The sequence below is a fragment of the Alligator sinensis genome, unplaced genomic scaffold (genome assembly GCF_000455745.1).
Source record: "Alligator sinensis unplaced genomic scaffold, ASM45574v1 scaffold879_1, whole genome shotgun sequence".
NCBI lineage: Eukaryota > Metazoa > Chordata > Crocodylia > Alligatoridae > Alligator > Alligator sinensis.
In genome coordinates, this window is record NW_005842250.1 from 1470326 (window position 1) to 1477298 (window position 6973).

Here is a 6973-nt window from a genome sequence, read left to right on the forward strand (position 1 = left end):
CACCCTTATTCTTCCATGCATTCCCCATCTGAGGATGTCATAGAACCTCCCTGCCAACCTCTTCCTGTTCTTAGTCAATGAATCTATCTATGCCTCCAGGAGGTGGAAGCTATATGAGTGAGTGTTCTACAACTACGGGGCCTACTTCTGGTCCCTGATCACTTAACACTTTTGAAAAGAGTTATTGTGGGTAACTCCACCAGCTGTCTGGACACTCTCAGAGAGCAATAGATGGTATTAATAGTTTTCTATTCACTGTCCTTCCTCTATATTCCTCATTTTAAACCACCAACTGCACTGCATTCCCTGTATTTATCATTAGTTATCTCATGAATTACTTATAGACCCAAGCCTTTGGTTCCCCACCTTGGAAAGAGCTAAGGGCCTTCTTCATCTTCCCCAGAGTTACAAAATTGTAATCCTAGATCTATGCTCTACTGGTAATAGCGAAAGAAACCTGAAATGCCTTGGGCAGATCTAAAACCTTGCTTGTATTTTCCTAGATCAGTGATTCTGAACTGGGATCCCATGCCTATGCCATGACACCAGTTCCTTCTGCCAGGAGGTAAGTGATTACTTCTCCTCTCTCCCAGTGCTGGACACCCCAGTACCCCAAAAACAAGAAGTGCCCATGGCTTCTTCCTGCCTCCCAGAAGCTCCAACACTGATGCCTGTGCTCCCAGCAGTATTCTGTGCTGAGCATGCATGCATACAAGTGAACAAGTAGCATAGGGCCATGGGGCTGCACTTCACAGCCTGGTTCATCTCCTGTCCTTCTACTTCCAGGGCTAGCGGGAGAGGTTGTGGGTGCATGTGGCTCAGGTCATGAGAGTTCTACTTCCTGGAGGAGCAGTGCTTGCCACATCAATCACAGATGATGGACTGGGAGGGGAAAAAGCAGAGCACAGTGGAGTGAGGTCTTGCTTCTGCCCCTACCTTCACCTGTCACAAGCTAGATTCTAGCTCTGGGGTTCTTGACCAGGGTGCCCCTAAATTCAAAAAAATTGTGAAGGGGTGCCTTGAGGCTAAAAAGATTGAGAACTACTGCTCTAGAGCTAGTATACATGTCCCAGCTGGGTTCCAACACAGGCCTTGCTCAGGCACCTGATTGGCTCCAGCTCATTTGAAGGACCATCCTGACATCTGACCTTTGCTGAACACACTGAGCTTGCAGTCTGCAAGCAGCTTATAGCCTACATACATTTCCCTGTCTTGTCTCCAGCTTGCTGCCATGATTTCTTGGTCCCTGTGTTCAGGTTACTGGTCCTTGACTCCTGCCCCTGCTTTGTGTCTCATCGTTGTGACTCTGGCTCTTGAACTCCACTTGTTTCCTGGTCTTCAGTCTCTGGTTCTATATCTTTGGCTCAAAATTCTGGCTACAGATTTTTGGGACTTAAGTTTAGCCTGGTGTTTTGCACTTGCCTCTTGGCCCTACTCCCCAACTTGGCACCCTGGTCATTAACCTTTGGCTCTAGATTTCTGCCTGGGGGCACCTATACACACGCAGCAAGGCTGCTCTGACGTGCTGTGATTACATGTGATTACAGCATGTCAGAGTAGACTTGATTAATCGAATCTGCTGGAGCGTGGTAATTACTGAAGACTCCAGCATCACGTGTATCAGTGTTCCCATGCTGAAAAATGGTGGCAGGGGCACTTTAAATAAAGCTTGTTCAACAAACTTTAATTAAAGTGCCCCTGCTGCTATTTTTCAGTGTGGTGACACTGATATACTTGACGCTTCAGGCACTTTCATTAAAGCAGCTCTCGGGGCACCTATATACATGTAGCAAAGCTGCTCTGACGGACTGCAATTACAGCGCGTCAGAGCCCCTGCGCTACCAGCAATATTCTGGGATTGTAATTACAGCACTTCACAGCAGACTCAATAAATTGATTAATCAGGTCTGCTGGAGCATGGTAATTATTGCACTCCAGCATACTCCAGTGTCACTTGTATCAGCATCCCTGCACTGAAAAATGGCAGCTGGGGGGCTTTAACTGAAAGGTGTTCAATGAGCTTTAGTTAAAGTGCCCCCAGTGCTTTAACTGAAAGTTGTTCAATGAGCTTTAGTTAAAGTGCCCCCACCATTAGTTTTCAGCATGGGGACACTGATACACGTGATGATCCGGGTGCTTTAATTAGATTAAAGCAACCCCCCCTTCCAGAGCACATCTATAAATGCCCTCAGAGCCACTCTAATTAAAGCACCCCCCCCCACTCCCGGAACATATCTATAAACACCCTGGCTTCTATTACCCACTATGGCCCTTGGTTGTTGCCACACAGCAGAGCTTCCCTAGCGGACCCTGAGAAGACCCACTGCACTTGGCACTATATGAACACAGAACAAAAAGACAGTCCCTGCAGGAAAGAGCTTACAGTTTAAGACAAACTGACAACAGGGGAAAACAAGAACACAATGAATCAGTACTAGTCAGCAGGAGAGGTGATAGTCTTGGTGCCATCAGTGGTCTAGCTACTATCAAATATATTATGTGTAGGATGGCAAAGAGCAGTTTTAAGAAGGGACTTGGAGTACAATAAAGTAGGTCTGTGAATGTTCAGCTGCTCCCAAACATGAGGTACAGCATGGGAGCTTGTTTGAACATGTAGGTGTTTGAGTTTATTTGTAAAAGGTTCTTGTTTGAAAATTTAGCACGTGGGCAATGAAACTATCGGCAGATTGAAGGCAGGAGTAAAATTCTTTATCTGGAATGAGAGAGAATAAAGAAGGAGGCCTAAGCTGTGAAGGGCCTGGCAAGTGAAGACATTCTCATGTTTGATGGACAGAGAAGGGAGAGCTAGTGGAGGGATGCAAGAGGGGACAACAGACAAGGAAAAGACTGTCTGTTACCACACCATTCTGGATGCATACAAGCAGGGCAAGGCTGTGTCAAGGCCAAAAAGAAAAATGTTGCAGTAACTGAGAGGCAAGGTGATGAATCTGAGCTTTGTTTGGTTAGGAAGGCCATGACTTAGTGCTGTTATACAGAATGAATCTGCAATACTTAGACATAAATTGGATATGACCTGGCAGGAGGACCAAGTCAAACACAATATCTAGATTGAGGACCTGAGTGACAGAGGTATCATGGTAATACCAATCAGAAAGAAGTAACTGTCTCTCTTGGGGAGGAGAACAATTTATCTCTTGGAATAGGCTTCTTCAGACCAAGCTGCTCCTAAATTCCCTTTGGCTCATTAGGCAGATCACTTCTGGTCTCCTACAGATTCAGTGTCACACAGTTTCCTGGACTCCACATTGCACTTAGCCAGCTGTGTAGTGCTCCTCCACATGCACTGCTGTTGTTGTACAGAATCAGTGCCCAGTGCATTAGCACTAGAGCCATTCACTGGATTCCTTCACTGCATTTACAATTTTTGTTTGCCCTCCATGTCTGGCAAAATAATTTTATTCCTGGAAAACTCTGCCAGAAACTTTTACCCAAATGTTGGACATAGTCCACACACTCAGTTACTAATACATCTCCCACATTGTCACCGGGGTCATTTCTTGCAAAAGTTTTGGTGTCCTTCCTTGTACGGCCTGTTTTCTTCTCTCTGCCATTCCTCATAATGCACTGGTTTGTGGCTATTCTTCTCATGTCAAACCTGAATTTACACTTGTGCCTCTGTTTTGTTGCTTTGAAGATTTTTTGCCTTTTTGAAAGTTACCTTACAGTCTCTTGCACTCACACTTCTATCTCTTCTCAGGCCACCACTAGTCTGGTCAGATAACTTCTTAAGGGACCAAAATCTTACGATTGCATCTTGAGGTTTAAGCCTGTGACATTCCCTTACCATTTTCTTATCCTTCTGCATTGCTGAGCAGGAGAGGAATATTTTAAATGATTACTTCTTTCTAAGCACACAATAAACTTTAAACTGTGCTAGGACCCTATCAGAATCAGCTCTGTTTGTAGATAAAAAATGAATGTTATTAATTGCAGGCAGGACAAGTAGCATAGCCTGTTATTAAGGTTGCCTAACATTTATCATAATAATACTCTGTTTTCAATTGATTATAATTTTGTCAAATTTTAACAGAGCACCAGAATAGACAGCTGGGTACCTGCCTGTACTGTGGTCTCGGAAATCCCTCTACAGGTGGCCAAGCAGTGTGGAGAAGAAAAAATGCATCTGAATGAAAAAAGAACAAGAGATGAACTGTGGGGAGGAAGGACATAGACAGAGAAAGAAGCCTGGCAAAACTGGGATAAGGGGATAGAGAAAACACTGTTTCTGCAAGTTGGGATGGAGACTAGCAGCTGAGGCTGGGGGAACTGAGATTGGTTGGGCAAGGTAAATATGACAGAGACCTGGGATGGAAACTAAGAGCTATTTGGAGAAGGGGGACATGGCAATCGCATGAGGAAGTAAGCAGGGAGAACAAGACTTAAAACCCATGAAGGGGAGAAAGTGGGGTGATGGGAAAGGGAAATGGATTTGATGAGTGGATATTTGGAGGGAAAAACAACTAGTTGGGCAATAAGCTTGAGCCAAAGAACCATGGAGGAAGGAAAAGAGGAGGTATATGGAGGCTGAGATTGGAACAGGGGCCTAGGAGGGACAACTGGAACTGGGAACCATTGTGAGGAGGGGGCATGGTTGACTGGGGCAGAAAGCCAGATTGGATGAAAAACCAAATAGGGGAAATTGGGATTGGTATCATGAAAATTGGGACCGGGAGACTGGAGAGCCTTCACATGTATGGGAGACTGGAACTCAGGTGGAAAGCCTGTTTGAGGAAGACTAGGATTTGCAGAACAAGCAGACTGGGACTGGGATGAGGAGCCAAGTGTGGAGAAGAGGCAGGATGACAACTGGGTCAGTGTCAATGGGATAGAATAGATGGTGTGAGGCTAGGTGTGTTGGGGAAAGGTTTTGTGATCACCAAATGAGATAACATACCCCACTATGAGGTCTGAAATGGAACCAAGTATTTCTGCATCTCACCATCCTCAGCTGTCACAAATATTTGTGAAGCCCCCTGGCCAGGTATGCACCTCATCTAGGGCTCACTGCTATCAGTTACTCCATTAGCTTAACTGACACAGATTGGTATGGTGGATCTAAAATTTACAGTTTCAAGTACTGTAAACTGTGGTGGGTGTCAATTTGATTCTATATTAAATAGTTTCTTTTTTTCTCCGCTTTTTTAACCTAGGAAATTACATATTAAAGCTATATTATAAGAATGATCACTTCCTGTCTATTTCCACAGGACCTCTTGCTGAGGGGGGGTATTGGGAGGCTGTTTTGTGTTGGACCCTCACTTGTTTGTTTTAGAACTAAGTGCAGAAGGTAACAAGGCAGGGATTTGCAAAAAGAGAAAGGATGTGGTTAAGGCAGTTGAATGCTGTCCTAGAAAACAGAAATCTATCCCTGCCTCAGCCACAGAGTTCCTGTGTGATGGTGGGCAAGTCACTTAACCTAAGCTTTCCATAGGTGTCACTGCATCTGTGCTCCCATTTTCAAGGTAGCTGATTTGAACTGGGAAGTCATCTGCACTCAGCTGCCACTGAAATCACCAGGAGCTGTGCTCTGAACATGTATCATGCTACAGAGAGCTAAATACATGAAAAATGGGACACTCAATGTGAATGACTATTTGTAAACCTAATCTCTTTTTCATCTCCCACTCTAGGAAATGGGAATAGTTGCTTTCACCTCACAGGGATGTTGTGAGGATTAATTCATTTGTTTGTGAAGTGCTCAGATACTGTAGAGATGAGCACCACAGAACAGCCCATGCTGAAATTAATAATTGTCTTCAGAGTAATATATGCATAGTGTACAATATGTAAGGCATGAGTTACATATTGAATAGTGACAATAAAGCAAAATATTTATACTGTTCATTAAGTGAGCACTGCCCAGTCTGTCCATGGAATGAGAGAAACTCCTGTGCAAAAATAATATGCAATCATGTAATCAAGTGCTTTATCATAATGTATAGCATGCAGGGAGTCAAGTTAGGTTACACAGGCTACCTTCATTCTAGTATATCTCTACTTCCGAGTGCTTGATTTGCAGCTCTGACATTCTTCACACCATGTGTGCATGTATGCAATGTCAATGTGTGCGCGCATGTGTGTGAACAAGGTGTTTGTGTATGTGTGTGTAGGCAATGTGCTTGTGTGTGAGTGTGTGTGTGCGTGCATGTCTAAAATATCTAGGGCCTTTGAACAGTTAAAAATAAAGCCTCTTTTCTAGGACCACTTGTGTTTCCATACGTTGCAGTCACACACAACCAGAATCTATCTGAAATGCTTCCACTAATCCTCCAATTCACCTTCATACCTTAAATCAGGGGATTCATAGATTGTAGGGGGCTGGAAGGGACCTCACAAGAACATCGAGTCCAGCCCCAGTGAGGTGACTGTCCATTCTCCTCTTGAAGATTTCCAGGGTAGGTGATTGCACCACCTCTGGAGGGAGCTTATTCCACAGTCTGGACACCCTAACTGTGGAGAAGTTTTTCCTAGTGTTAAGACTGAAATAGACTTCCAGGAGTTTGTGGCCATTACTCCTGGTTTTCCCCAAGGGTGCCCTGGTGAACAGTTGTTCACCGAGCCCTTGATGTATGCCCCTGATGTAGCGGTAAGCTGCTACCAAGTCCTCTCTCAGCCTTTTCATTTTTAGTCTGAAGAGCCCCAAGTCCCTCAGCCTTTCCTCATATGGCTTGCCTTGCAAGTCTCTGATCATACGGATGGCTCTTCTCTGGACTCTCTTAAGCTTTTCCACATCCTTGTTGAAGTGTGGTGCCCAGAACTGGATGTAGTACGCCAGCTGTTTTTAGGATGGTTTTAGGCTGTCCGTCAACCCAAACTGGATATGAACGTGCATTTCAGGTGCCGGAAATTGCTGTGAAAAATTGTCCTTGTTGTTCTCAACCCTGTCTATTTGCAGTACTGCATCTTGTTCTTTGTATTGCAGCTGTAAGAGTTTATGCTTAACAATTAGATT